The sequence below is a fragment of the Protopterus annectens genome, chromosome 2.part1 (assembly GCF_019279795.1).
Source record: "Protopterus annectens isolate FY-2018-M chromosome 2.part1, PAN1.0, whole genome shotgun sequence".
Classification (NCBI taxonomy): Eukaryota; Metazoa; Chordata; order Ceratodontiformes; family Protopteridae; genus Protopterus; species Protopterus annectens.
The window spans coordinates 1,863,847,222-1,863,864,370 of NC_056729.1; the positions used below are offsets into that span (position 1 = coordinate 1,863,847,222).

The following is a 17,149-nucleotide window of genomic DNA, read 5'->3' on the forward strand; positions in this document are numbered from 1 at the left end:
TTCACTTACCAGGAGCTGGTAAAAGGGGGACCTCATCAGCGAAGCGGCAAACGAGATCTGGGTGCTTACCGCCTTGCATCATGGGATATGGGGCTGCCTCGAGCTGGTAAAAGTGACTCTCGAGCTTAGCAAGTGCCGAGTCGGAGCCGAGGATCGGCTCCGAACCCATCAAGCAAGAATGAAGGCGAGATTGACAACTTAACATTAACTATTATTATTGCACTTGGGTGTATTGCACATGAACAGGATAAAGTAAGGTGCAGAGGAATGTAAACATTTACCTGGTTATTCTCTGTTCTCAATCTGAGCATTTAGCCTTGTTTGGTTCACATATGGCTCTGGGATAGAAACTGTTCTTAAATCTGTTTGTCCAAGATGGAATGGGCCTGAACCACCTGCAAGAAGACAGCAGCTCAAACGGATTATGTCCAGGGTGAGAAGGGTCTTTCAAGATGTTGGTTGCTCTGCTTAAACATCAAGAGCTGAAGAGTTCCTGCAAAGAGGGCAGTAAGCAGCCAATAATTTTCTAGGCAAAGCTAATAATCATTTGAAAGTCCTTCCTGTCTCCCACCGAGCTGCTGGCATACCATGTCGAAGTAAGTCTTACAGCAAAGCCATACAACCAGGATTTACATATGACAGGTGAGCTTATGCCTGTGATTTGCAAGGAGTGTTGCACTAAAAAGCTTCATCCCACAGCAAATGTGAAATATCATTCATCACTGCAAAAGGACTGATAGTATTCAAAATGAGTTAGCTGTCATCAACATACCTCAAACACATGAGCTCTAATTAAATATTAAAAAGATGAGTTTAACACTTCTTAATGTCACTTCTCCTGCAGAGGTAATGTAGTAGACAGGTTATAATCTGTATAATTATAGTTATTATGATCAGAGGCAAAAGAGTCTGTTGAATAGTGAGCATAATGCAATGGTGATCAAATTAACTAATTGAAGATACAGCAGTTACATTTATGTAACACAGCAGCATGCCACAGATAGTTATCAACATAACTAATCTTAGATACAGTGACTACTGCTACGTAACACAGCAGCATGCCACAGATAGTTATCAACCTAACTAATCTTAGATACAGTGGCTACTGTTACGTAACACAGCAGCATCCCAGAGATGGTGAACAACATAACTAATCGTAGATACAGTGGCTATTATGTAACACAGCAGCATGCCACAGATAATGAGCAATGTAACTAATCTAAGATACAGTAGCTACTTTTATGTAACAGACTATAATGCCACAGATGGTTATCAATGGTGACCAGTGTTAAGTAGTGTTAGATTTATGTGACAGAACAACATGCCACAGATGGTGATCGATGTAACTACACTTACATATAGTGGTTACATTTATGTAACAGCAGTATGCTACAGATGGTCATCAACGTAACTAATGTGAGAGACTATGTAACTGAGCAGCATGCCACAAATGGTGATCAAAGTAACTAATCATGGGAATGAATGTAACTAATCTTAGATACAATAGTTACATTTATGTAACAGAGTAGCATGTCATACATGGGAATGAATGTAACTAATCATAGATACAGTAGTTACATTTATGTACCAGAGTAACATGCCATAGATGGGAATGAATGTAACTAATCTTAGATACAGTAGTTACATTTATGTACCAGAGTAACATGCCATAGATGGGAATGAATGTAACTAATCTTAGATACAGTAGTTACATTTATGTACCAGAGTAACATGCCATAGATGGGAATGAATGTAACTAATCTTAGACACAGTGGTTACATTTATGTAACAGAGTAACAAGCCATAGATGACCAAAGAAGTTTGAATATGATGAGCCCATTTATTCATTTTGTTTGTTAAACAGGCAGGTGGTTCAGTGCCAGATCCTTTTCAGCGACACCCTGGACTACAAGGCTAAGAATAACAGATCAACAGCAATATATTAAGAAGAATTCAAAGTCAGTATCAACAGGCGACTGCTGTAGTAAAGTAGTAATAGTATATGAGCATGCAGTACAGACAAAAGTATCTTAACATTATACAATATATGTAATAGAAAATGTAGTAACATACATACAATAAGAAAAATATTCAAACATTATTTACAAACTGATATAATATAACCATCTTTAAAAGAGCAGGAAGAGTTAAAGAATCAGGCTTAATTGTTCTGTGGAATGTACTAGCCCTGTATGCATTTAATGTTGTTGTTGTTGTGTCTTTTGGCTTTTCCCGGTTAGGGGTCGCCACAGCGGAACTCCGGTCCACTAATAATTGGCAGTTGAATTTTACGTGCTGAGTTGCCAGCCCTAATGCACAACCTTCAACAAAGGTACGCCCATTCACGCATGTCTCCACGCAGAAGACGCTCTAGCTGAGAGTCGAACTGGTCAGCGTCTTACCGTGAGGCGACAATGCTACCGAGTATGCATTTAATATGTATTACAATTATATTAATGTCACATACCTTTCAACTGTACAGATTTTCGCAGAATGTCCAGATTTTTGGTCCATTTTTCATAAAATTGTGATTTTTTTTTTGGCAAATTAGTGTCAAATTATTAAAGAGTGAAGTTAGAAAATGACAGACATTTGAGTTTCAGACTTCATACCATTCAGAAAATGCATGCTAATGCAACACCTGTTACTCTATCGACTTTCTAAGTTTGTAAGAGCAATATTTAAAAACTGTCCCTATTTTTTGGCCTTTGTCATCCTTTTCTTTACGGCTTTACACAGATTTCTTGCTCTAAGAGTTTGAGAGGTATGATTAATGTACATAGTAACTACCTATGAACAGCTACATTAATATTTATTACAATATGTAAGAAAATACATTTTGTACAAATGCACTAGTACAATTTTAGAACAACTAAGTCACAAGGTAAGGGAAGATGTACATTTGAATGTTATGACATTTCCTGGTTTCTGCATATTGACACTCAAAATATGCTCGCCTGACTATACAACAGCTGCTCAAATCTACAGATATTCACCAATTACTGGCTGTGGAATGAAAGAAATAAAACCAGTTACTTGTAATTCTGACAGAATAATCTGAAGAGTTTAAATATACTCCTGTGCAGTGTGAAGTTCTCTCTAGTGTAACTGTTTTCAATTTTAAAACTTCCCAAATGATTCTCCAGTATTACATACATGCACATAATGACAAATAATTCATAGTGTCCTAGCAGTGGTACTGTAAATGGAAGAAAAACAAAGGCACTTACTGTAGCTGCTGTAAGTTATTGTTTGGACTCTTTAGGGCCTCAGACAGATGTTTTGCCCCTTCACTTCCAATTTTATTCCCTGACAGGCTGTGCAGAAATACAAAAAGACAGAGTTATTCCCAGCATTGTGAACACCACATCAGTCATTTGTTAAGTGCACATGGTGTTTCAGATTTATAGCATTGCCACTGAAGAAAAGATAAACACTGGCATCTTTTGTTTTACAAAAAACAGCTGCCATCCTGACTACCAGTTTCTGGTTATTGTGCCTTGTGGTACAGACAGTGACAAGGAACTGCTTAAACCTTAACACAGCACAGCCTGTTACCATGAAAACAATGTTCTAATATGACAGTGAGCATACTCTACAGTGTTCATCTTGCTTTACAAAAGTAAAAGTTATGTACTCACCATAACTATTCATCTGTGTTGTCCATTTTCATTCCTCCTCAACTGATGGGTCTAGGATCCAGCTCAGCCGCATTCACTTAGACTTTCACAACAAACTCTCAAGGTCCCTCCTCTACCCATAATTCACTCCTCCCTTTACCCATAACTCCTCAGAACTCTGTAGTACCTCAGATCAAGTTTGCTGCCCCAAATGTAGAAAGACTAACCACAGCCAATAGGGAATGAAAGTCAATAGGACAGATAGGGGCTCAAACATGGAATGGTGGTTCTTTATTCACTAAAGTCAATAGGACAGACAGGGGCTCAAACATGGAATGGTGGTTCTTTATTCACTAAAGTCAATAGGACAGACAGGGGCTCAAACATGGAATGGTGGTTCTTTATTCACTAAAGTCAATAGTCAATAGGACAGACAGGGGCTCAAACATGGAATGGTGGTTCTTTATTCACTAAAGTCAATAGGACAGACAGGGGCTCAAACATGGAATGGTGGTTCTTTATTCACCATCAGGTCACTCCCAGAGGTAAAGGGAAGGAGAACAGGAAGTTGAGGAAGAATGAAAATCGGCAACACAGACGCATAGTTATGGTGGGCACATAACTTTTATATCTGATGGTGTCAGTTTTCATTTATTCCTCAACTGATGGGACAGAGTCCCCAGCTACGTGAACCTTGGGCAGCCCTCATGGAAGGATATTTGGAGTATCGCAGAACCAAAGGCAAGCAGCCCTATTTTTGGAGATCAAATCCAATTTGTAATAAGCAATAAAGGTATCAGCAGTGGACCAAGTGACTGCAGCACAAATGTCATCAATGGAAGTTATCGACCATAAAGCAAAAGTAGCCATGGATTTAGTGGAGTGAGCTTTAGGAAGTCTGGGCAAAGAAAGGCCTTAATGACTTTAAACAAATGAAGTGAAATGCAATGTTACCCACTTTGCTACAGTAACTTTGGAAACTGTTTTTCTCAATCTGCTGGAGGCAAAGGAGACGAACAACTGATCTGTTTTTCTGAAGTATTTTGTTCTATGGAGATAAAAACAGAGTTCTGTACAATCTAAGAGATGAAGCATGTATTCACATTTGTTAGAGAAGTTAGGGGAGAAAACGGGTAAACTTATGACCTGATTGATGTTGATCTCAGAGGTTACTTTGGTCAGAAAAAGCAATTAGTTCCTATCTTTATGGAAAACCAAACACGGGAATTTTTAGGAGTGTGCTTGGAGTTCAGACACTCATTTTGCTGAGGTACTTCCCACTAGAAAGAACATTTTCCAAGACAGAAACTTGAGATCAAACATGGCCGATGCCTCAAAAAGGGTCTCAATTAAACCCTACAGTAACAGGGTTTGACTCCTAGGTGGAGTGAGGTTGTTAACTACAGGTCTAAGCAAAAAGTGCCCTTATGGAAAGCTTTCCATACTTTGGATGAAACTAAAAAAGCATTGTTTCCAGTATGATAATTCAAGATGGCTGCTAACTGAACTCTGATGGTGGAAATAGTAGCTCTTTCTGAAAAATCAGAGCTAGAAAATCCAGAACAGCAGGAATAGGTTCAGTAAAAGGATCCAGTTCTCTTTGATGGTCCTAACATGAAAATCTTTTCCATTCATTCTTGTATAAAATTGTGGTGGCTTTCTGGGATAATAGCACAATCTGGTGGACCAGGAAGGAAAGCCTGGGCTTTCTAAACACTACTGAAATTGTAGAAACTATGTGGTTAGTTTGAAGAGTGCAATGTCTAGGTGTGCCATCGCTGAGGGATAAGAGATTAGATCTGGACTAGGGTCCAGTACCCAAAGTGGACACAGACGATGAGAACAAAGAAAGGGAAACCACACCTGATGAGGCTGAAAGGGGGTAGTGAGGATAACTTTGCTCTTCAACTTAAGTGCTTTCTGTAGAAATCTGGGGATTAGAGGAATGGGGGATAGGTTTAAAGGAGACCAGCAGGCCAAACATGGACTAGAGCATCCCTTGGTGACTCCCCCGAGGGTGCTCAGGGCAAAGAACCTGCTGCACTTGTTGTTGTCGGGAGAGGCAAACAGACTGCAGCAAGGTTGACTTCATCAACGGAAAATCCTCTCCACCACTAACCGATTGCGAGGCCACTCATGAGGCATCAGAATGGGTCTGCTGAGTTTGTCTGCAAGCACACTGGACTTCCCCAGAATGTGCATTGCCAAAAGAAAGCAGATGGAGGAGATAATCCACTGCCACACTCTCACTGCTTCTCAACAAAGGGGATAGGATTGGGTTCTCCCTTGTTTGCTGATCTACCAAACCACAGACATGTCTGTTTACATAGCAATCATCCCCGGAGGAAGGGGAATCCTGAAATGCCAACAGTGCTAGGAGGACAGGCCTCATCTCCAGAACATTAATATGCAAAATGATCTCTTCTGGAGACCACATGCCTTGGACTGTCTGTCCCAACAAAAATCCAATCCCACCCCAAACTGGGAGGCATCCATGGTCACTGTGGCCACCAGGGTGGAAATATAAAGGGATATCCCTAACAAACTTCACTGGACTGTACCCACCCAAACAGGTAACTTCTGAAAACCTGAGTGAGCTTTTCTGGTGGGGAAAGAGGATGTTGAAGAATCTACCACTGAACAGCTAGAGTCCACTGAAGAATGCACATCTAGAACTGAGCCATCGGGACAAAAGTTATAGCACCTGCCACTGACCCCTAACCCTGGAGGATCAGTTTACCGGGGAAGAGGGATGTGAAATAAAATCTGTCTCACTTGCAGTCTTATAGACTGTACTCTGTTTTATAGAAGACAAGTCAGATGCCTGGTGGTATCCAGGTCAGCACTTATAAATTCCAAGACTTGGACTGGTTGTAGACAAGATTTGGGATAACTGATTGTGATGCCTAAAGACTGACATAGTTGGTGCAAGTAGTTCCTGGCTTTTTCAAGGAGATGCCTGGTTGGTGAGACAAGAGGACAGTGATCTGAACAGGTAATGACTGGCCCCAATTGTCTCTTCATAGAAATAGTAGAATGGACTGAACCATGACCACTCAGAACTTGTTTTTACAAACTGATTGAGATTTGTGTGGCCTAGAATGGGTCACATGTTCCCTGTATGGCACTAAAAAGAACCTCAAGTAGTTTTGAATCCTCTCTGGTCTGGTGGAACCACTTGGATGACTCTCGTCTAGCAGCTTTTGAATTTCTAAGGCTACTAACTCCAACTGACTGGGTGGAACGTTGGGAAGCTTTTTTTGTTTCGTTGGTGGGATTTGCAAAACAACAAACAAAAGGAATGAAATAGCTTCTGGATATAATTTTTTGCACCTAAGTGTCTTTTATGATTGATGCCCAGGTTTCTAGGTGCAGATACAAGTGCCCCCGACTGCCTCCAGAGAAGAGCAGTCAGCAACCCTTCAGAAGCATTGGAAAAGTTTATCTGAGAAGGCATCTCAAAACTCTTGATTATGCAGGCCTTCTCTGCTGCAAGGGTGGTATCTTCCACCCTGCCTTTGGGAGAAGTTTCCTCTCATGAGTCCTGGAAAGGACCTTGCTACTTTTGGAACCACATCTTTTTACCTCCATGCTGATTCCTGGAAAAGGGTCTCTGTGGGGTAGAAAAACATACTCCCACAGTCTTCCCATCTTGCTCACTGTTGGAGAGCATTTCTTTCACTGATGTGCCAAACAAAGAAGACTCATCAAAGGAAGCACTGAAAAATGAGGACTTGAAGGGCTCCACAAAATCATATTAGCGCATCCAGGCATGTCTCCTTATGGCTATGCCTGTACCTGCCACCCATGAGGTACCCTTGGCTGTGTGAGAGATTAACCTCCTGGAAGCATTAGAGATAGACTGAAGGGTGACCAGTTGTGAAAAATAACTGCTTGCGCTCCTCCACAGACATGGACACTGGAAGAGATTTGCATATTTCTTTAATCAAATTTCTCTGCAATGTAGAGAAGCATGCCAAATAATACAGTGACTGATGAGCAAAATTTGCTGAGGAGTAAACTCACTTTCTAAATCTGTCTAATACCCTGGACTACCTATTAGCTGGAATGGACAGAAGAGCTCTGTTCTGCCAGCTCTGTTTTGGTGGCCATCACCACAACCATGGCATCAACAAAAACTCCCTTACTCCAGTGAGGATCAACCTTAGGAGGGGCAAAAATTTTGTTTGGGTGGCAAGAAATGGGCTCTACAGTATCCAGTTACTTCCATGCCCAGTGAGATGCCAGATCTATAAGGTTATCAGCTGGTGGGGTAACCCAAGACATACATGGGCTGGACCTGAAAATTTCTAAGAACACTGATGACTGCTGGGAAGGGGATCAGAAGACCATCCACCTTTTTGAATAAAGGATGTCTAGAATGTCTCCAAAGAAGATGTCTTCTGCTGGAGACCTTGGGGACCCCTCACCTTTATCACAGTCAGTGTCTTCCGTTAAATATTCCTTAGGAGAATCTATGTGCCTCCTTTTGCACGACCTCTTCTGGGTGACCTTGTCAGTGGAATGATCTGGAGAGGTATCGGAAGATAGGGGAAGTTCCTGCAGATGAACTGCCTGGAAGCTCAAACAGGCTGGCTGTCCCTGTGGGACAGGATGATGAGGCTCAGAACTAAGAACTGATGGAGGTTGAGGAGTTAATCTGAAGAAATAAGAGTAGACTGTATTATTGGAAGACAAAACCCTCTTCACCACCTCAAAGGCTGAAGGACTGGGAGAAGCCATAGCTGGCTGCACTGCAGACAAAGTTCCAGGAGCTGCCGAGCCTCAACTCTGCCTGGACTCATGCTGCAAGGGAGGAGTTGAACCCAAACTGTCCAGCACCAAAGCACTGAGGGGAAGGGATGGTTCCAAAAAACCTCAGAGGTGAAATCATCCTACCGGATCTGGAGGCAAAGTTTCAGCTCTGAGATAAGTTCTGCTCAAGGGGGATCAGGGCTAAATGAGTCAGGTACACAGTTGGAGTTGAAGACCCAGCTGTCTTCAGATCTGGCGATTCGACTCTCAGGATTCTCAGATAGGAGGGCTCTGAAATGGTCAGATGGATCACAAAAGGAGACATAAGAAGGTAGAATACAGGTTGAAGGCTCATGGATCCAATGGGAGACAGAGCTGATAACACCCCCATCTGAATCTGAGCCCTGAGAAGCTTCCTCATCATCCTATACACATCTGGTTAGGAGAGATTCCGGGTGGACTTTTACAGAGGATGATGTGGAAGGGGGATGCAACATCCTTTCTAGCATCTCCTGTTAAAAAAAAGGTGCTCGGAGCCATGGGGAAATGGCTTCCATACAGAAAGAAGGACTACGGATTTTGGGAGATTAAAGCATCCCCACAGTCAGATCTGAAGGAGTCAGATCTGATCTTTTCACAATTTTGGTTGACAGCTCCAAGACCAAAGTAGGTTTTGAGGAATGAGTAGGAGACTATTTTCTCTGCTCCCCGGGCTCCGATGAAGATTTTTGTTTCTTGCTGTGGGTTTGAGCAGATGAAACAGATGCAGCAGAAGGTGGAAACAAGCCTTTTAAGACCAGCTTATTGCAATGCTCACTCAAGGCCACAGTTAAACCCAGCACAAATGGAGCATGGAGTTTTAAGGTGGGCCACTCCCTAGCAGTACACACACTCCCTGTGGGTATAATTGGTTATCTTATGCCCACAGGAAGTGCATATTACAAAACCTGTAAGTTTTTCAGCCATGGTAGTGAGATTTTTTTTTCAGAGAAAATTAGAGTGGAAAAATACCAGCGATGGTGGATCTTCTTCTAAAGCTTGAAGTTTCAAAACTTCAAACTTCAAAAGGCAGAGGCCAGAAGATCGAAGTTCTGAAACTTCGCAAAGTTAAAAAAAAATAAATACATTTTTTTACATCTGCTAAATAAATATACCACCTCTAAAATCGCACTACAGTGAGGAAAATGGTAAACATAACATTCTACTCTGTACAGCGATCGCCATTCATAACGTTTGAAGTTTCAAAATTCAATCTTCTGGTCTTGGCCTTTTGAAGTTAGAAGTTTTGAAACTTCGAACTTCTGAAGGGAATCCACAGAGGTATGTCAGAAATACCCTAAGAGCAGGTAGGAAAAAAGGGTGAAAGAAAGTACCAACAATGGTAACCATAAATACCCCAAAATAATGGGTAAGAAGGAGAAACAGAGAGCAACTAACACTAGAAACATGAAAATCTACAAAGGGAAGAAGGGTGAGAGAAAAACTGTGATAGTGAAGACAAAAGGTAATAAAAATAGTGAATTTCACTCATAAAAACTCTACAAACACACTATAAAGGGGCTTTAAGGGGCATGAGCCACATCTGAAGAGGTTATATAATTTAAGGGGCATGATCCACATCTGAAGAGGTTATATAATTTAAGGGGCATGATCCACATCTGAAGAGGTTATATAATTTTAAGGGGCATGATCCACATCTGAAGAGGTTATATAATTTAAGGGGCATGATCCACATCTGAAGAGGTTATATAATTTAAGGGGCATGATCCACATCTGAAGAGGTTATATAATTTAAGGGGCATGATCCACATCTGAAGAGGTTATATAATTTAAGGGGCATGATCCAGCCACATCTGAAGAGGTTATATAATTTAAGGGGCATGAGCCACATCTGAAGCGAAGCAGCAGCAAAAGAGATCTGAGGTGGTACAGGGTTCTGAGGCATTATGGGTTGAGGGAGGAGCTCGAGAGTCGGATCCAAAAGTCTAACTGAATGCAGTCGAGCTGGATCCAAGAACCCATCAGTTAAGGAATGAATGAACATTCCAACATCAGATTGTCGTTTGTGTACCACTTGGTTTGTTTACTGAACTGCATTCTTTGGTTATGCAGGTGAACTCACTAGGCACAAATGTCCTTTCTGAGGTGAAGATAAAGTTAGTGTAGTAAATAATGTCCTGAGACATCTATGCAATCTATATATATATATATATATATATATATATATGATATCTATGAAGGCACATGGGATGAAACTAAGCACAGATAAGACAGTGGTAATGGCAGCAGATTGGGGAAATCAGAAGAAGCTGAGAATAGAGATAGATGGGAAGATAGTGGAACAGGTAAACAGCTTCAAGTATCTGGGAGGGGTGGTTGAGGAGAAGGGTAGTCTGAATGAAGAGGTCAAAGCTAGAATCAGAGGGCTGCAGCCAACTGGCATAGAGTATCAGGTGTAGTCTATGACAGAAGAATGCCAAAGAAGCTGAAAAGTAAGGTGTACAAGACAGTGGTGCGACCAATACTACTGTATGGTACAGAAACCTGGGCAGTAAAGGCAGAACAGTTGAAGAAGCTAGAGGTGATGGAAATGAAGTGCCTGAGAAAGGTGGTAGGATGCACACTGTGGGACAGGCGAAGAAATGAGGACATAAGAGCAGAAGCCAAAGTAGCTCCAATTGCAGAAAAGATCAAAGAGAACAGATTATGATGGTATGGGCACATGTGTAGAAAAGCAGAAGACAATCTGGTGAGGGAGATTTGGGACAGACAGGAAGAAGGTAAGAGGAAGCGAGGGCATCCAGCAAAGAGGTGGATGGATTGTGTGAAAGAAGATCTGCGACAGTCAGGCATGAGTGTTGAAGAAGGCAGGAGAGTGGCACTGAATCGAGAGAGTTGGCGACAGTTAATACGATACCCCGACCCCATGTAAATGGGAAAAAGGGGATGATGATGATGACATCTATGCAAAAAGATGTTGATGGAATTAAATGTTTATGGCTTCTTTCACTATATTACTGCTGAGAAATCCTTACTTTACACCGCCATTTTAGTGATTGCAACCTTCAGCCCCACTAAATGTGACTGGCCAGGTTAGAGAGTCTGTCACATTTACAACAGATTTCCAAGTAGGATATAATTATGGAAACTTGGGCATCAGGTGTCATGACAACACAGGGTTAACTTTTATAGACTTTATAGTAGTTGCTCAAAAAGATAGCAATGTCAACTATTTTGCATAAGGAGGAGGAACACAAGTTGCAATTTACACGTTTATTCAAAAACAGCAAAAATCAGTTCAGTTTTTGTGATACAGAAAAAAAAATGATTTAAACTTCCAGAAATTCTAGGAAAGTAAAGAGACAATTTTAAAGAAAACAAAACTGAAGTTGACAGAAGCCTGAAAAGAGAGGTAACAAGACAGAATGTTGTCATAAAAGATATTAAAATTCACATTTATAAAAAGGATAAGACAGAATGACCTACTGCAATGTTACCTCTTACAGCACCATTCACTGATGGAATTGGCCACATTCAGTGCCAACACTAAACCTCTCACATGTACCATATTTCCTAGAAAATTCTTTATTTCGGGACAAAAATAACATAACACCATGAAATCCTGACTGGCCCCTTTAAATGACTATTGACTTTTTACTTTAATTTAGACCTGCTGTCATATTAGCAGATGTCATCATACATGAGCATACCCAGTGGTGTCATTTAACTGACTGACTGTGAAGTCTACGTACACAGCTAGTGAGATGACATACAGCAAAGTGCATGCACATTTACAGCCATATGTGCAAGGCAGGAATACGAGGAAAGTAGTACAAGTAAGGAACATAATAAACAATGAGCCACAAAACAATGAATGTGCACATCTACAAACATGTGTGCAAGCAGGATAACAAGGGAAGCAGTATAAGTAAGGAAAGTAATAAAATAATGAACCACACAACACTGAATGTGCACGTCTACAAATGTGTGCAAGGCAGGATAACAAGGGAAGCAGTATAAGTAAGGAAAGTAATAAAATAATGAACCACACAACACTGAATGTGCACGTCTACAAATGTGTGCAAGCAGGATAACAAGGGAAGCAGTATAAGTAAGGAAAGTAATAAGGAAAGTAATAAAATAATGAACCACACAACAATGAATGTGCACATCTACAAACGTGTGCAAGGCAGGATAACAAGGGAAGCAGTATAAGTAAGGAAAGTAATAAAATAATGAACCACACAACACTGAATGTGCACGTCTACAAACGTGTGTGCAAGCAGGATAACAAGGGAAGCAGTATAAGTAAGGAAAGTAATAAAATAATGAACCACACAACACTGAATGTGCACGTCTACAAATGTGTGTGCAAGCAGGATAACAAGGGAAGCAGTATAAGTAAGGAAAGTAATAAAATAATGAACCACACAACAATGAATGTGCACGTCTACAAACGTGTGCAAGGCAGGATAACAAGGAAGCAGTATAAGTAAGGAAAGTAATAAAATAATGAACCACACAACACTGAATGTGCACGTCTACAAACGTGTGTGCAAGCAGGATAACAAGGAAAGCAGTATAAGTAAGGAAAGTAATAAAATAATGAACCACACAACACTGAATGTGCACGTCTACAAATGTGTGCAAGCAGGATAACAAGGGAAGCAGTATAAGTAAGGAAAGTAATAAAATAATGAACCACACAACACTGAATGTGCACCTACAAACATGTGTGCAAGCAGGATAACAAGGAAGCAGTATAAGTAAGGAAAGTAATAAAATAATGAACCACACAACACTGAATGTGCACGTCTACAAACATGTGTGCAAGCAGGATAACAAGGGAAGCAGTATAAGTAAGGAAAGTAATAAAATAATGAACCACACAACACTGAATGTGTGCAAGCAGGATAACAAGGGAAGCAGTATAAGTAAGGAAAGTAATAAAATAATGAACCACACAACACTGAATGTGCACGTCTACAAACGTGTGCAAGGCAGGATAACAAGGAAAGCAGTATAAGTAAGGAAAGTAATAAAATAATGAACCACACAACACTGAATGTGCACGTCTACAAACGTGTGCAAGCAGGATAACAAGGAAAGCAGTATAAGTAAGGAAAGTAATAAAATAATGAACCACACAACACTGAATGTGCACGTCTACAAACGTGTGCAAGGCAGGATAACAAGGAAAGCAGTATAAGTAAGGAAAGTAATAAAATAATGAACCACACAACACTGAATGTGCACGTCTACAAATGTGTGTGCAAGGCAGGATAACAAGGGAAGCAGTATAAGTAAGGAAAGTAATAAAATAATGAACCACACAACACTGAATGTGCACGTCTACAAACGTGTGCAAGGCAGGATAACAAGGGAAGCAGTATAAGTAAGGAAAGTAATAAAATAATGAACCACACAACACTGAATGTGCACGTCTACAAACGTGTGCAAGGCAGGATAACAAGGGAAGCAGTATAAGTAAGGAAAGTAATAAAATAATGAACCACACAACACTGAATGTGCACGTCTACAAACGTGTGCAAGGCAGGATAACAAGGGAAGCAGTATAAGTAAGGAAAGTAATAAAATAATGAACCACACAACACTGAATGTGCACGTCTACAAACGTGTGCAAGGCAGGATAACAAGGGAAGCAGTATAAGTAAGGAAAGTAATAAAATAATGAACCACACAACACTGAATGTGCACGTCTACAAACATGTGTGCAAGGCAGGATAACAAGGGAAGCAGTATAAGTAAGGAAAGTAATAAAATAATGAACCACACAACACTGAATGTGCACGTCTACAAACGTGTGCAAGGCAGGATAACAAGGGAAGCAGTATAAGTAAGGAAAGTAATAAAATAATGAACCACACAACACTGAATGTGCACATCTACAAACGTGTGCAAGGCAGGATAACAAGGAAAGCAGTATAAGTAAGGAAAGTAATAAAATAATGAACCACACAACACTGAATGTGCACGTCTACAAATGTGTGCAAGGCAGGATAACAAGGAAAGCAGTATAAGTAAGGAAAGTAATAAAATAATGAACCACACAACACTGAATGTGCACGTCTACAAACGTGTGCAAGGCAGGATAACAAGGGAAGCAGTATAAGTAAGGAAAGTAATAAAATAATGAACCACACAACACTGAATGTGCACGTCTACAAACGTGTGCAAGGCAGGATAACAAGGAAAGCAGTATAAGTATGGAAAGTAATAAAATAATGAACCACACAACACTGAATGTGCACGTGTACAATATGTGCAAGGCAGGATAACAAGGGAAGCAGAATAACTAAGGAAAGTAATAAAATAATGAACCACACAACACTGAATGTGCACGTCTACAAACGTGTGCAAGGCAGGATAACAAGGAAAGCAGTATAAGTAAGGAAAGTAATAAAATAATGAACCACACAACACTGAATGTGCGTCTACAATATGTGCAAGGCAGGATAACAAGGAAGCAGTATAAGTAAGGAAAGTAATAAAATAATGAACCACACAACACTGAATGTGCACGTCTACAAATGTGTGCAAGGCAGGATAACAAGGGAAGCAGTATAAGTAAGGAAAGTAATAAAATAATGAACCACACAACACTGAATGTGCACGTCTGTAACAATATGTGCAAGGCAGGATAACAAGGAAGCAGTATAAGTAAGGAAAGTAATAAAATAATGAACCACACAACACTGAATGTGCACGTCTACAAATGTGTGCAAGGCAGGATAACAAGGGAAGCAGTATAAGTAAGGAAAGTAATAAAATAATGAACCACACAACACTGAATGTGCACGTCTACAAACGTGTGCAAGGCAGGATAACAAGGAAGCAGTATAAGTAAGGAAAGTAATAAAATAATGAACCACACAACAATGAATGTGCACGTCTACAAACATGTGCAAGGCAGGATAACAAGGAAAGCAGTATAAGTAAGGAAAGTAATAAAATAATGAACCACACAACACTGAATGTGCACGTCTACAAATGTGTGTGCAAGGCAGGATAACAAGGGAAGCAGTATAAGTAAGGAAAGTAATAAAATAATGAACCACACAACACTGAATGTGCACAAACGTGTGCAAGGCAGGATAACAAGGAATAAGGAAAGTAATAAAATCCTTACAACACCAAATGTGCAAGGCAGGATAACAAGGAAAGCAGTACAAGTAAGGAAAGTAATAAAATAATGAGCCACACAACACTGAATGTGCACATGTAACCATATGTACAAGGCAGGATAACAAGGAAGTAGTACAAGTAAGGAAAGTAATAAAATAATGAGCCACACAACACTGAATGTGTACGTAATAAATGTACAAGCAGGATTCTGAGAAAAGTGATATAAGTAAGGAAGGTAATAAAATAATGAACCTTACAACACCGACTGTGTGTAACCATATGTACAAGGTAGGATTCTGAGGAAAGTAGTAGAAGTAAAGAAAGTAATAAAATGAGCCTTACAACTCCGACTGTACGTCTGTAACCATATGTACAAGGTAGGATTCTGAGGAAAGTAGTACAAGTAAGGAAAGTAATAAAATGAGCCTTACAACACCGACTGTGTACGTCTGTAACCATATGTACAAGGTAGGATTCTGAGGAAAGTAGTACAAGTAAGGAAAGTAATAAAATGAGCCTTACAACACAGACTGTGTACGTCTGTAACCATATGTACAAGGCAGGATTCTGAGGAAAGTAGTACAAGTAAGGAAAGTAATAAAATGAGCCTTACAACACCGACTGTGTACGTCTGTAACCATATGTACAAGGTAGGATTCTGAGGAAAGTAGTACAAGTAAGGAAAGTAATAAAATGAGCCTTACAACACTGACTGAATGTGTCTGTAACCATATGTACAAGGTAGGATTCTGAGGAAAGTAGTACAAGTAAGGAAAGTAATAAAATGAGCCTTACAACACAGACTGTGTATGTCTGTAACCATATGTACAAGGTAGAATTCTGAGGAAAGTAGTACAAGTACGGAAAGTAATAAAATGAGCCTTACAACACAGACTGTGCACGTCTGTAACCATATGTGCAAGGTAGGATTCTGAGGAAAGTAGTACAAGTACGGAAAGTAATAAAATGAGCCTTACAACACCGACTGTGTACGTCTGTAACCATATGTACAAGGCAGGATTCTGAGGAAAGTAGTACAAGTAAGGAAAGTAATAAAATGAGCCTTACAACACAGACTGTGTACGTCTGTAACCATATGTACAAGGTAGGATTCTGAGGAAAGTAGTACAAGTAAGGAAAGTAATAAAATGAGCCTTACAACACCGACTGTGTACGTCTGTAACCATATGTACAAGGCAGGATTCTGAGGAAAGTAGTACAAGTAAGGAAAGTAATAAAATGAGCCTTACAACAACACCGACTGTGTACGTCTGTAACCATATGTACAAGGTAGGATTCTGAGGAAAGTAGTACAAGTAAGGAAAGTAATAAAATGAGCCTTACAACACCGACTGTGTACGTCTGTAACCATATGTACAAGGTAGGATTCTGAGGAAAGTAGTACAAGTAAGGAAAGTAATAAAATGAGCCTTACAACACTGACTGTGTACGTCTGTAACCATATGTACAAGGTAGGATTCTGAGGAAAGTAGTACAAGTAAGGAAAGTAATAAAATGAGCCTTACAACACAGACTGTGTACGTCTGTAACCATATGTACAAGGCAGGATTCTGAGGAAAGTAGTACAAGTAAGGAAAGTAATAAAATGAGCCTTACAACACAGACTG

The 17,149-nt window shown here is 40.2% G+C and overlaps 1 long non-coding RNA gene across 1 annotated transcript in view; it reads right to left on the minus strand.

Moving 5' to 3' along the window:
• Positions 1-3,336, minus strand: part of LOC122794666 — a 223,421-nt gene extending 220,085 nt beyond the window's left edge. Inside the window, exon 1 of the long non-coding RNA XR_006363669.1 lies at positions 3,231-3,336. This is a non-coding gene — a long non-coding RNA (uncharacterized LOC122794666). The remainder of the gene's footprint in view (positions 1-3,230) is intronic.
• Between the last annotated feature and the right edge of the window lie 13,813 nt (positions 3,337-17,149).